Raw genomic sequence first — 16,047 nt, forward strand, 5'->3', positions numbered from 1 at the left:
CACAGAAAGACTGAGTGATACATTTTTCCTAGTGCAAGATAACTTAGAAGTTCTGTGGGAAAGATGTGTTTCACCAGGGCCAGGGGTTGGTAAAAAAACTGGAGCCCAGCCCAGCCCAGCCCAGCCCAGAGATCACTGGCAACAGCTTGAAGGGGCAGTGAGAGAACTCTGCTCCACCAGAATGAATGTGAAGTGAGGGAGCACAGGCCACAGAGATGGTAAGGGAAGTCAGGAGAGATTTCTCTGCTGTTTGCCTACACTTAGATATGGCAGTTTGGGCTTCCATACTAAATAAGCAAGCTGGATCCCACCTTATAGCCCCAGGGCAGAGGGAAGTACTGGGTCATCTACATATCAAAGGACAGGCTAGAGAACATAAGACCTTGGAGGAATAAAGGTCCCAGTGGGGTGTCCCCCCAAAAAACCAACTCCAAAACCTTGGAAGTGCTGTAAATTAGTCTTGGGCTGAGGAAATGAGTAAACAACAGAAAAAGAAGAATCTGATCTAGAGAATTACTTTAGTTTCATGGAAGATCAAAACACACTCAGATGATGACAAAATTGAAGCTTCCATATCCAAAACCTCCAAGAGAAATAGAAAATGGGTTCAGACTACGGATGAGCTCAAAAAAGACTTTGAAAAGCAATTAAGGGAGGTGGAGGAAAAATTGGGAGGAGAAATGAGAGCCATGCAGAAAAATTATGAAAACCAAATCAAAAGCTTGGTGAAAGATATACAAAAAATACTGAAGAAAATAATATGTTAAAAACCAGTTTAGGCCTAATGGAAAAAGCAAAACAAAAGGAAAATGAGGAGAAGGATGCCTTAAAAAGCAGAACTGGCCAGCTGGAAAAGGAGATAATAAAAGCTCTCTGAAGAAAATAACTCTTTCAAATGCATAATGGAAATAAAGGAAGCTGATGACTTTGCAAGAAATCAGGAAGAAATAAAACTCTTCCAAAAAAGCCAAAATTTAGAAGAAAATGTGAAATATCTCATTGGAAAAACAACCAACCTCAAAAACAGATCCAGAAGAAACAATTTAAAAAGTATTGGGCTATCTGAAAGCCATGACCAGGAGAAGAGCCTAGACTTCATTTTTCAAGAAATAATACAGCAAAATTGCCCTGGGATCCTAGAAGCTGAGGGTAAAATAGAAATTGAGAGAATTCACTGGTCACTCCCTGAAAGAGATTCCAAAAGAACAACTTCCAGGAATATTATAGCCAAATTCCAAAACTCACAAATCAAAGAGAAAATTCCATAAGCTGCCAGAAGCAATCCAACCCCCGAGATTCAACTTCACAGTATCTGGCAGCATCTACATTAAGGACTTGTAGGGATTGGAATACGATATTCTGGAAGGCAAAAGATTTTGGTTTACAACTGAGAATCAACTGCCTAGCAAAACTGAACATCCTCTTTCAGGGGAAAAGATGAACTTTCAATGAATCAGGGGACTTTCAAACTTTCCTTTTGAGATGATCAGAGCTGAACAGAAAGTTTGATCTCCAAGTACAGGACTCTGGTGAACCATAGAGGGCGTGGAAGAGAGGGATTAACTATGAGGAACTTGATGATGTTGAACTATTTGTATTCCTGCATGGGAAGAAGATATTGATAACTCATATGAACTTTCTCATTTATAAGAGCAGTTAGAAAGAGCATATATAGACAGGACACAGTAAGGAGCAGAATATAATGGTATGTTGTGGTAAAGGAGTGGAGTCAGTGGGTGATGGGGGAAAGTACTGGGAGGAAGGAAAAGGAGATGAAGAAGAAGCTGAGAGATTTCACATAAGAGTCAAGAAAAAGCTTTTTCAATGGAGTGGAGGGGGGAGAGGCAAGGGGGAATGAGTGAGTCTTTATTCTCATCGGAAATGGCTCAGGGAGGAAATGACATATACACTTAATAGGGTGAGGAAATCTATCTTGCCCTGGAGAAGGATGTGAGGAAAGGGATGGGATGAGGGGGAATGGGGGGAGGGAAGGAGGGGAATAGGTGATAGAAGAGAGGGAAGATCAAGAAAGTGTACTCAGATTCAACACACTTTTGGACAGGGCCAGGATGAAAGGAGAGAGAGAATAGAATAAATAAGAGTGGGAGGAATAGAGTGGAGGTACAGCTAGTGACAGCAACTGTGGGAAAAATACTGAAGCAACATCTCTGGTGGAAAAGAAAGCAATTCACCCCAGAGACAGAGCCATTGAAATCTGAATAGAGACTGAAGTACGAATTTATTTATTTTTTTATTTGTTTGTTTGTTTGTTTATCTATTTATTTTCTCTCTCTCTCTTCTTGGGGGGAGGGGGTTTATGTTTATTCATATGTTTACTCTTATAACATTCAATTTACATTAATGTATGGCATGGAAACAATGTAGAGACTGTCAGACATCCTTCTGTGGGGGGGTGGGAGCGAAGGGAGGAGGGAGGGAAAATTGAAGAATTCAGAGCCTTGCAAAAAACGATGGGTGCATATTACTATTGTAGATAATTGGAAAACAAATAAAATGTTAAAATGCTAAAAAAAAAAAAAGAATCATATGACCTGATGATGCAGAGTGAAGTCTATGGAAGAGATTTTTATTTATAAATTTATAAAATGATTACAAAGATTTAAAAGAAAACAACTTTTACAGACTTATGAAATCTGAACAATGCAATGGTCAGTCATGACTTCAGAAGGCTAATGGGAAAGCATGCTTCCCATCTCTTGGAAGAGAGGTGAAGGACTAGGGATGTGGAAGAAGGCATTTTCACACCCATCAACACGTGAATTTCTTGTACCATAGTTATTTGTTCCGGGAAGGTTTTACTGGGGGGAAGGAAGACCAGGAAGTAGTGATAGTGATTCAAAAAAAAGAAAAGAAAAGAATATCAATGAAACTGCTAGAAATGGTTATGTGAAGTAGTAGATTGAATACTAGATTCAGAGACAGAAAGTTCAAAGCAATCTCAGAAACTAACTGTGTGATTGGGCAAATCACTTAATTTCTCTGTATCTTTATTTCTATAAGAACGGGAATAATAATAGTACCTCCCCCCCCCCCCCCCAAATTTTGTTGTGAGGTCAAATGAGACAATATTTGTAAAGTGCTTTGTAAACCTTACAACACTAGAGAAATGCTAGCTTTTGCTATTATGGAACAATGAAAAAATACACAGGGGGAGCAGAAAGAAATTCAGAATGGGACTCAGACAGGCAAGGCAGTGCTGATCTTATACTGTTAAAATTACTATATAAATTTTGAAAAGCTACTAGTTTTCCTAAAATCTTTTACCTGTTCTTTTTATATGAAAATGTTCACATTTGTTCACAATAGAAAGAGAAAATTGATAAAAAAAAATAAGAGGGCTGATACATCACTAATGATGGCAGCCAAGTTTACAGAAAATTCACCTCTAAAAAGTGACAGACTGATCATATGCATAATTTCATTTTTTAGGGAAAAGTAGCAACAATTTTTGACAGCTAGTTGGTACAGCCAACAGAGTGGGGCCTTGGAGTCAAGAAAACCTCATTCAAATATAGGGTCTTACCTGGGCAAGTCATTTAACCTTGTTTGCCTCAGTTTGCTTGTCTGTAAAATGAGCTGGAGAAAGAAATAGCAAACCACTCCAGTATCTTTGCCAAGAAAAACTTAAGGGCAATATTGGCTTGCCATGGTCCACAGTGTTTAAAAAAAGTTGACTGAACAGCAACACTACCACAACCATTTCAAGACCCATTTTATAGATGGGTAAAGCTAAAGAATCAGTAAATTAAATATCTTACTCAAGATCACTGGAGGAACAGTTAAGTTACCTGGGATGTCTTGTTACTGACTTACTGTTCTTTTCACACATAACATTGCCCTTTCCCCCTTATCTAAAGTAGTCACATCTATATGAAATGCCTTCCTCATTTTAATTAAAATCTTTGTGTGTAGACCCTTTTAAAATCTACACTTTCTAGTGTTTCTTTACTATCTCTTCATTTAAATTTCAACTTCTTTATGGAGAATTCAAGGTTTCCCACAACAGAGTCCTACCATATTTCTCCAGTGTTATTCTCTATTACTTCTTTTCATGTGTTAATGCTCTGATAAAACTCAGTAGTTTTCTGTCCCTAGACTTTACATATACTGTATAACTCCTTTGCCCATATACTCCAGGTGCCTAAAATGTTTTCCTTCTTATTCTTAACCTGTTGAATTCTTATCCATCTTTCAAAATCCTGTTCAAATGCCACTTTCCTACATGAAAACTTTTCTGAGTTCCTAAATTGACAGTGCCCTTCAGGGCACCTCACAAATATACCTGTCTAATATAATTATTACATAATGATATAAACTGTAACTATCTATGCATATGCAATATCTCTTATCTATAAATTGTATGAGAGCAGGGAAGGAGTACTATCTCAGCCAGTGACTCTCAAAGTGTTAGAGGGGTCCCCAAGACCCTTTGGAAGGGGTCCATGAAATCAAAATTATTTTCATGATGATGTTATGAGTCCTCCCATTCCAATATCATACCTATGTGAGGCCAGATGTTCTTATCACAACAGACTGAATGCAAAAAACACATGTGAAGACTCATCTGTCCTCTATTAAACCAAATATTAAAGAGATTTGCAAAATAAGTAGAACAATGCCACTCTTCTCACTAAGTTTTTTGTTTTGGAAAACAGTTATTTTCATAAAAATGTATAGGGGATAGTCTGGTGGTGTAGCGATTAAGGCATTGTCCCCAGAGTCAGGAAGATCTAAGTCCAAATCTGACCTCAGAATGGATTTATTATTGCTATTTTAAAGGAATTAATAAATATTTTAAAATGATTCAGCTTGTTTGTGTATATATATATATATATATATATATATATATATATATATGTACAACACATGGTGAATATTGTTAGATATAACCCACACAAACAAAATTCCTGTGTGTGTGTGTGTGTGTGTGTGTGTGTGTGTGTGTGTGTGTGTGTGTGTTATCTTCAAGAATTTTTAGAAGTACAAAGAGGTCCTGAGGTCAAAATATTTGGGAGCTGTTTAACTAAACTTTGTATCTTCTCTGGTGTCTTATACATTACTCTGCATATAGTAGGCACTTAATGTTTGTTAAATGGGGATTGGTGAAAGGAGAACACAAGGAAGGGGTAGGACAAATACTGAGAATATAAATGATGGCAAAATCCTGTTTCTATGGAAAAGGTTCAGTCCAAGGTCATTTTTCAATTAAAAAAAAAGGTAGGGGTGGCTAGGTAGCACAGTGGATAGAGCACTGGCCCTGGGGTCAGGAGTACCTGAGTTCAAATCCGGCCTCAGACTTAATAATTACCTAGCTGTGTGGCCTTGGGCAAGCCACTTAACCCCATTGCCTTGCAAAAACCTAAAAAAAAAAAAAAGGTAGTGCATAAAAACTGCCATTGCCCTCTTCCTGTCAGATTGATAAGCTTGAGCTAGTCAATATATATTGATTCTATTGACTATAGCTAGTCAATATACATTGATTCTATAGTTCTTGTAGAAGACACACCTAAGGGAAGGAAAAGGAGACATTTTTCAAAGTATAAGGTTGTATCAGATGGGATTTTTTTTTTTTTTAGATTTTTGCAAGGCAAATGGGATTAAGTGGCTTGCCCAAGGCCACACAGCTAGGTAATTATTAAGTGTCTGAGGCTGGATTTGAACCCAGGTACTCCTGACTCCAAAGCCAGTGCTTTATCCAATGCGCCACCTAGCCGCCCCCAGATGGGATTTTTTAAAATAAAGAATATTGTCTGGACATTGGTAAACAAACCATGAGTTGACTCTAATACCAAGAATTATATTAGTAGATTCTAAAAATGACTTGATTGCAGCATGGACAAGCTGAGAAATATTGTGCATTTCCTTGTGAATTACCAGGTCCAAACAAGGCTGCTGATGTGGCTCTTCTTAAAGAAACACAAAGTATTTCAATGACATTTTAGTTTTCCTTTCATAAGCATCTGTTTTGACTCAGGGAACATGGAAATAGTCTAATCAAATCAAGTCCAAGAGGATATTATCACGGTCTTTAACATCATGGTCTAAACTGCAAACAATGCCATATGAAAATGCCTGCTTAACAACATGATTAATATGAATCTATGGTAGTACAGGTATACTTGTAGAGCCTATATTAGATTGCTTTCTGTCAGAGGGAGGGGAGAAAGAGAGGGAGGTAGAAAAATATAAAACTCAAAATCTTGCAAAAAAAGATTATGGAAAACCACCATGCATGTAGTTGGAAAATAAATAAAAAAATATTGAAATAAGCAAAGAAAAAAAAAAGAAATGCCTGCTTAAAGTGTTTTTTAAATAGCAGAAAGTTACCGAGGCTCAGAGAGTTTTTGCCACTGCATTCTGATTCTGCAGGTTAGGCTCTTTAATTATTTAAAATTTTTTATTTTAAACTCAACTTATCATTTGACAAAATAAAACCAAATGGAAACAATAAACCAATGTACCTTTCTGTCGCTTTCCAATCCATTAGATGCTTTGCTGTCTTAGACCTTGTTCTCTATCCTTCTCTGGAACGATGGAAGGTCATGGTCAGATAATGGAATTTTAGCATTATAGGCTGTGGAGGTGCAATTGTTGGGGTGATAAAGTCAGGAGTATATTCATCCTCTTGTATTTTGGATAGGTGAAGTTTCATATTATTGGAGTTAAAGAGGCTGCTGACGAGGGAAACAAGGATGTTCAAAGGGACATAAAGATGTGGGATGACAGTCTGGCCCGCACCTGGTCAGTTCTGGTTCAGCAATCCATCAAGAGACTTTTCTTCACCACTAAATAATCAGAAAGGAAATAGTCATAAAATATTTTCACATGTTCAAAAGTGAAAAATAAGGCCTCTAAATTTACATGTCATCATAGATTTCTGAAAGCAGGTTCCCCAAGCATCCCAATGGAAGGGAAACAGGCAGAGATGTCAGTAGCATCCTCTAAGACCTGGGCCCTCATTGGCTAAACTTCCCCTCCCCTACCTTTACATATGTAAACCAAAATTATGGTAGGACTAAAACTGAATTCTTTGGCAAAGGAAGAATGACTTGGGGGACAGTAGATGACTGCAATAAGGATTTGGATAGAGTGATATGGAGGATGGAATGAACCTCAGAGGAGGAAGAGTTTTTGAATGACGGAAGTAGAATTGTGGGGGTAGTAATAGGGATACATTTGTGAAGAAGGTGTGATGAAAAGAAGGTATGTGAGAGAAATACAGACAAATCAGTCTAGGGTACAAACAACAAAAAGAATTGAAATGTTTGAAATTCAATGCCAGGTTGAGACCCTGCAACTCTCATTAAGGATTCATTTCTTTTTTTTTTTGTAAGTGTCTCATAACTATTATATATATATATTTTTATTTTTGCAAAGCCATGGGGTTAACTATTATAAAATTTAAAAGTCTCTCACTCTTGAAGATATTGCTTTTCTGTTCCACCCTATGGAAAACACTTTTTATGGAAAAAGCCAGTATTACTAGACTGATATTCCTTTTAGAAAGTCATCCTTTGTTTTGGAAGTGAAATGTAGAATAGTAATGTGACCTTTCTTGTTTTCTTTGTCTTAAATGTTCATTTTTGTAATAAAATGGATCTCAAGAAAAATACAAGTGGATAAAGAAAACTCTGCTAACTTAGCAGTATCATGCAAAAGTAAATAGACTGATATTCCAAGTGTCCAGTGATGTCACTGGACTTTTCAGGTAAATCTATAATGTATCAAGAGTTCAAACCACAAACACTGCCCTCCTTTTTAAAAAATGGGACATGGGTTTTATAGTTCAGTAAAGGTCTCAATCTATTTTATATCATTCATTCTGTTAAAATCTTAAATGAAAACAAGAATCCTAAAAGTACTGCAATTCTGATACTACAATAGAAAAACAAATGTATCATTGGTTCAAGTAAAGTTTATATCTTTCCTTCAAACCTAGCTTGTGTGAAATCTGAGGATGTTTAATAATTATAATCAAAATGTTAGTGTGAGGTTCCTTGGAGCACTCATCAAGATATCAGAGTACATGTCACACTCAAAGTATATGTCCAGCTTCCATGAGAAGTAATAATTCTTTATAAATTAATAGAGAAATAAATTTCTTGTATTACACATACAAACTTCAAAATATCCTTGAGAATTAAAAAAAACTGAATTGGAAGCAGAATAGGTGGCACAGTAGATAGAGTCAGAAAGTCTGGAGTTCAAATACACAACAGATATTTACTGGTTATATGACCCAGGGTAGTCATTTAGACTCTTTGTCTCAGTTTCCTCACCTGAGGAAAGGATAATTGTAATAGTACCTACTTACCAGGGTTATCCTGAGGATCAAATGATATAATTGTAAAGCTCTTAGTGCAGTGCTTGGTACAAGTAAGTGCTCTAAAATTGTTAGCTATAGCTAACATCATTATCATCATCATCATCACCATCACCACCACTACCATTACCACTTCCACTAACCATCATCATCATCACTACTACCATGATCATCAGCACCAACATCATCAGCAGCAGCAGCAGCACCTCTACCACCACCACCACCGCCATCATCATTATCGTCATCATCATTACCAGCACCATCATCATCACCACCATCATCATCATCATCATCACCACTGCCAACACTATCATCATCATCATCATAATCATCATCACAGATCAATCGATCACCCATAATCACCTGAATGCAACTCTGGCTTACAAAATCTTAAGGACATTTTAAACAGATATTCATAAACTCCAAACTATAAGTAATGAAAAATTTTAAAATTTAGAACCTAGTAGGAGAAATCAGAACCATGTTAGAACAAGAGCAAGTTCTATCTCTATCATCCAATTTATCTCTAGAGCATTTCTGAAGATGCTTTCATTAAGTTCACAGACCCTGAACCAGTATAGTTATTCACATACAAAAGTAAATTATTTTATTCATCTGTATGATAGCTCACAGAATATAAGTAGAAAAAAATTACATAAAGACTGTGATACCTCAGAACTGTTGCTAAGATCCATCAAACAGATGAGAAGAATAAACTAGTAATAATAATAATGATGATGACTAATATTTATATTATTAATAAAAAGAAAACAGGAATTTATTATCTAGGTGCAATGCATTGTGACAAGCACTGGAGTTATAAAGTAAGGCAAAAACAATCCCTGTGTGCAAGCAACTCATAGTCTAAAGAGGGGGATAACATATCTATACCTATGTGCAAACAAAATATATACAGAATGAATTGGATAATTTCAAAAGGAAGGCATTTAGATTAAGAAGAACTGGAAAGGGCTTCTTGTATAATTTATTTATGTTTAAATGTTTGCAATCTAGGTCATATTGACAGTGAGCTATATCAGGAAGGATAGTCACTAAGGAGAGTACCACTCAGAAGATTTGTCTTATAGCTCATTTGGTGCTTGGAACAACTGGGTGGACAGTATCACCTCTATTTTATAGATGAGGAAACTGAGGTTCAGACATGACTATGACTATGTCTAGGTTGAGGTTACTAGAGCTGATGATCTTCACCATAATGATGTCAGATAGCTTAACACACCTGTACAAGTCAAACAGCTAGTAAGTAATATACATTTTGATGCTAGATTGTCTGACTCTAAGTTCAGTGGATTTTTTTTTCTATTTCAGTAACTCACATACTTATAAATGCTATCCTTAAGAAACCTCCACTGCCACCACCCAGTATATCTCCTTATATATTTTCTATCAAGTCATTCTTTTCCCCTTTTTATCTTCCCCACCCCCAACTGAAGAGTTAACTTGTGATTTACAAAGTTGTAAAAGGAGTTGGGTACAGAAGGATATATTCACTACAGGAAGTCCTCTGAACAGCAAAACTGCAAAGCTAAAATATAGCATCTCTGTTTTTAAATTTTTATGCTCGTTATTCTTAATAAATTTCCATAATTGAGGAATATTACCTTATAAAACAGGTTTGTAATAGCCAAATATTTAAACATTATTTCAGAAAGTGCAACTATGATGGGTTGGGCATGTTGTTAGAAGGCCAAAAGTACTTTTGCTAAAAAAGACTTTCATGGAGAACTTATACAGGGCAAGCACTTACAAGGGGATCAGAAGAAGCAATAACAGGACACTCTGAACGTCTCTTTTTAGAATTTTAGAACTGATTATGCAGCATGGGAGACATTGGCACAGCACTGCCCAGCATGGTATGCCCACAAGGCAGAATTGAAGCAGTTCAAAGGAAACGTGAGATAAACATGGTTAGAGTAACCACTCCAGTGTTCACATGGACTATTTGTGCCATACCTGTGGTAAAGAATTCTGAGGATCAAATGATATAAATGGAAAGCTCTTGTATTGGTCTTATCAGCCTCAGTTGGATACATTATAATTTGTCTCTAACATAGGGATATCATTTTGGTCATAGAATGTGGTTATTTAAGAAATACTTTCCTCACACACAATAGACTTTATCCATAATGAAAGGCAAAAGACTTTGAGGAGGGGAGTATATTGTTGGTTTGACAGTTTTACTGTATTTAATGACTTTGAAATGAAAGTGGATATTAAAGAAAAAAGCTAGAGCTCTCTCAATCCTGGAGAGAAGCAGAGAGTTTAAAGTAAGCATTGAGGCCATCAATTGGTCAGGTATGACTAGGTTGAGGTTACTAGAGATGGTGATCTTCACTAAATCCTGTCCTTTATGTTCCCTAGCAGTTTGCTCTGGTTTCATTATTCTAGCCTTGTCTGAATCCTCAGTGAAGGATTTACTCTCCCAAGGCTTCAATGCTATCCACATATCAGATTTCTAAGGAAAAATTAATTCTATTTTTGGTCAAAGTCACAGGGGTCCTGTCCAACAAGGAAGAGGGAGAAGAGGGAGGGAATTCAAAGAGTACCCAGAGTATTAAAAGGAATCAGGTATCAAAAAGATAATTTTATTCCCATACAGAAAGGGAATTGCTACTCAATAATCATAGAATAATTGCTGTCAGTTAGTAGACTAATATTCAAGCCTCATGGGACCTTTATAATAGGACTTCTCAGTAGTTATTTTACATGTCACCTCCACTGAGTACAACTGATTGTTGCCAAGTGGACTTTTTTTTTCCCTTGACAGGGATTGTGAAGGTCACCAGCTTAACCTAGTCATGGAGGACTAACTGCTTGACTCAATGCTTTTTTTTTTAAGCTTTCTGTTTCATTCTGGGGCTGAAGTAGTTTTAGTAATTTTCCTCAATGTCTACTTTCAGTTTTAAGACAGTAGAAGTGGCATAAATACTGCCAAAAATGTGATAAAACTCTGTGGTTAACCTTTTCCCTTTGGGGGGGGGGGTCTATTTCTATTGCAATTCCTATCATTGGTTTAATCACTAAAAACTGCTCTGACTTGACTAAGGTTAGGCACTCAAGAATTGGCCCAGAAGGATGAGAGACATCCATTGTGTCTCCCTGCTACCTGTACAACAGAACTTGCTATCTTGGGGAGGGGGGGGGGGGAGAGAGAGAGAGAGAGGAAGAAAATTTTACATAAATGAATGTTGATAACTATCTCAACATGTAATTTGAAAAAAATATAATATTAAGATAAAAAAATGCTTGTTCAACTCTCTTCCTGCTAATTAGGGAAAGGGAATCCTTTCACCATCTCTCTTCTAAATCCATTTTGATCATTAGTGGGGGTTTTTTGGTCCCATTTTCAGTTCTCATTTAGGGCCTCTAATTTCCCTTCCAATTTTAAGGATATGATTTTATGATCATCCTCACTGCCTCAACTCAGGAATTCTTACCCATCATCTTGGCACAATCTTTAGCAACTCTAGGTGTGTCTTTCTACTTCTGCTTATAAGCCTTTTCAAATTAAGATCATGCCAAAGGGACTTAGGGAGTGCTAAATTTAAAAAAAGCAGATCACAACAGAGTCTCAAATCTCCTGAATCATGAATTGTGTGGGAGAGGCCAAGGACTGGCTAGATCTACAACACAGGACCTTTTTCTTCTAGTTCTCTAGTTTTCTACTCCAACTAATTCTGATTCTACATCATGTGCCCTTAACTGTTTTTAATCTTATGAATTGTTCTCACAATCTGTTGAAGCCTATGGACAAACATTTTCAGAATTATGTTTTTAAATTAAAAAATTAAATACAGAGGATCTAAAGGAAACCAACTATATTGAAAAACAGTTACCAAATTTAAAAAAATAAGTTCATGATAACCTGTAATCCTTGTTTAACAAGAAATGAGGAACCTATCATTTTACAGATGAGAAAACTGAAGTGAAAAGAATTTGCCCAAGTCATATATCTAGAAAATGGTGAAATACTTGAACTGGTCAAAACTGTTGGAAGGATCTTCTGGTTCAGTGACTTAATAATAGGAATATGCTAGGAATAATAGGAACCTGCTATCTCTGTTCTACTGTTGAAGTAAGTTCCTTCTTTCTAGCATTACTGGAGGGAGGAAGATGGGTTTCCATATAAGGCATGCATAAAAGATAGAGCTAAGTAGCCTTAGCAAATTAAAATGCATCCTTTTAGAGAGCCCTAATCCCAAAATAAGATGCTCTTAGACTGAATTTGACTGCTATTAAATCACATTCTCTTTTTCTAACTTTCAATCTCTCCTCATCCACTGACTCTTTCCTTGCCATCAATACATATAGCCAGGTCACCCTAATCCTTAAAAAATTTTCACCTGTTTCATTATTGGATTTATACCTCAAGGAAGCCTTTGTTAAGTAAAAAAAAAGTCTCCATATATATCAGAACCTTTATATCAGAACTTTTTTGAAATAACAAAGTAGTTGTTCATCAATTGGGGACTGGCTAAATAAATTTGTAACCAAATATTACTGTGCTGTAAGAAAGAAGAATGTGAGGAATACAAAGAAGCAATAGAAGATCCACATGAACTGATGCAGAATGAGGTAAGCAGAGCCAAGAAAACAATATAAACAATGACTACAATGATATAAGAGGAAAAGACATACCCTCTGAAAAGTAAATGTAATAAAATCAGAAAATCTAGGTATGTCTCAAATGAAGAGATTAGTGAAGATACATCCAACAAACCCTTTTGTGATGTGTTGCTCATTGCATATGTTTTCAGACTTTTTCAACGTATTGATCACTTGTGCTAATTTCCCCTTTTTCTTTTTATTTAAAAAATTAATATTTGTTATATGGTATGACTTCCTAGAAGTGAGATGGGGAGAGATATTGAGGAAAACTATGATGATGTAAAAAAATTCATTAAAAAGTTAATAATTACCTAGCTCTGTGGCCTTGGGCAAATCACTTAACCCCATTTGCCTTGCAAAAAAACCCCCTAAAAATAAAAAAAAATTTAAAAACTTACTTTAAAAAGACAAAACTTACTTTGTATTTCCCTCAAACTGTCATTCTATATAATTTTTTCCCTTTCATAGACAAACTCCTAGAATGAGGCAACCATACTCCTTGACTCCATTTCCTTATTTTCCACTCACTTTGAAACCCTGTGTGATCTCTAGCATCAGAAGCTGACAAAATTATCAATGATCCCTTTACTATTTTAGTATATATCCAGTGGCCTTTTCTTAGGTCTCATCTTGATCTTTCTATGGATTTTTACACAATTCACTACTTTCTTCCTTGATGATCTTTTCATCTCCTCAGAATTGATCATCATCTCTCTGTAGATTAATCCCATATTATATACCCATTCCTTATATTTCACTTCACCAGATATCTGACAGCATTTCCAATGCTGGATATTTTAATATCTCAAACTCAATATGTTTAAAATGGACCTATATTTCCCTTCAAATCCACCCACCCTTCTTCAGATTTCCTATTTCAGTTAAAGGCACTGCCAACTTTCCAGTCACCCCAGGTTTACAACCTTGGCATTATCCTTGACACTGCCCTTTCCCTAACTTCTATAAACAATTAATTTTCAAGTATAGCTAATTACACACCTAGAACACCTGTCAAGTCCACTTCTCCCGATTCACATAATCACTTACTTAATTCAAATCATCCTCACTAAATAATTATAATATTGTAATAGCTTTCCAATTGGTCTCTGTACTTCCAGTCTCTCATCTCTACATAGAATTTCCAGACAGATTTCCCAAGAATAGGTGAGATCATGTCAGGTTCATAATCAAAATTTGCCAATGATTCTTATCATCTCTAGGAATAATATGCAAAATCCTCAATTTTTCATTTAAAATCTTTCACAATCTGATTCCCATCTACCTTGCCAGATATGATTCACATTACTTCCATTCAAGTTCTGTACATTCCAAACAGATTAGCTTAATAACTATACCTTGACCTTGGTAATTGGTATTTCATCTTCTGCTTCTTTACCTCCACACAGACTATTCCCTCAAGCCATGAACACCTATTCTCCAGTCCTAGGACAGTTTCCTAAAGGACAGATCTGTAACTCTAAATGCTGCATTTATAGAAGGAGATATGACTCTTGATTGATTGAGAGACTACTGAGCCCCCAAAATGCATATATATAAATGAAAAGGCTGAGGTTTGAGGTACTGGAGGAGAAAGAAGCAGAAGCACACATATCCATATAGGTATGTAATATGTATAGGGATAAGTATATGTATATACATATATGTATCATAAAAATACACACACACACACACACACACACACACACACACACACACACACGGAAGTCAGTTTTCAACATGTTCCTTGACTTCCAGAGTCTGCAACTCTGTTGTTGTTCAATTGTTTCTGCCTCTTCCTGACCCTAGATGGGGTTTTCTTGGTAAAGATAATTGGGTCATTTGCCATTTCCATTTCCTTCTTCACCCAGCAACTCAAGAGATTTTTAATTTATTCTGTTTGTGTTTTGTTCACCTAGTTGTTTTGCATGTCATCTCCCCCATTAGACTGTGAATTCCTTGAGATAAGAAATCAGTTTCTTGCCTTTCTTTTCATTTCTAGTGCTTAGAACATAGTAAGTACTTAATAAATAACTGATTTACTTAAGGTAGCCTTTCTTAGTGAGATAATTGTCCCCTTGATTGAGCTGAGACTTTTATCTTCCAAATAACAATTCTCTAATTTTCTTACTCTGATCTATGACTGCCTTAATTTATATATATTGTTTGCTTAGTTAAATGGGTTTACTTCCTATCTGAGATTCAGGTTACTTTTGCACCAAGAATTTGGTAGCAGTCAAATTACCTGCCATCTCCCCTGTTCTTTGGGAATGATCAGGGAAAATGACTTTTAGATTAAAAAGTCAAGATATGACTCCTCCCCACCCTGAAAAGAACCAAAAGCCTAGACTATCAATATTTGAGATGTAATAGGTAGATATAATTTTGTCACAATATCCTCTTTGGAAAGAGAAGAGCAAAGGAGTGATCACCATCTTTTTTATTGAAATTTTATTTTATTTTTCCAATTACATGCAATGATAGTTTTTCAACATTCATTCATTTGCAAATTTATGCCTACCACATTTTTCTATTATCCTCCCTTCCCTCCCCCTTAAGGTAATAAATAGTCTTTTAAAAGTTATAACATGTACATATGTAATATGTTATAACATATTTAACATATTTACTTACATATTAGTCATATTGTGAAAGAGGAATTAGAACTAAGGGAAAAGGAAAAAAATCATGAGATAGAAAGAAACACATAAAAGAAGCTTTAAAAAAGTATACATAGTATGCTTTGTTCTGCATTCAGATTCCATAGTTTTTTCCTCTGGATATGGATGCCATTTTCCATAGCAATTCTGTCAGGATTGTCCTTGATCTCTGAACTGCTAAGAGAAACTGCTTCTATCATCATTGATCATCTCACAATGTTGTTGTTAATGTGTACAAATGTTCTCTTGGTAAGCCTCATTTTGCCTGTTCCTCCCCCTACTTTCCACAAAGATGAAAATAGTAATCCCTCTTTGGAGATCTAGAATGAGATTTGTCAGGTCCCTGACAGATTGCCCTCTATCTGTGTTATACTTGAGCCAACTATTTTATATTTCCTGATCCATACATCCTCATGC

Source organism: Macrotis lagotis, chromosome 1, assembly GCF_037893015.1.
Source record: "Macrotis lagotis isolate mMagLag1 chromosome 1, bilby.v1.9.chrom.fasta, whole genome shotgun sequence".
Lineage (NCBI taxonomy): Eukaryota > Metazoa > Chordata > Mammalia > Peramelemorphia > Peramelidae > Macrotis > Macrotis lagotis.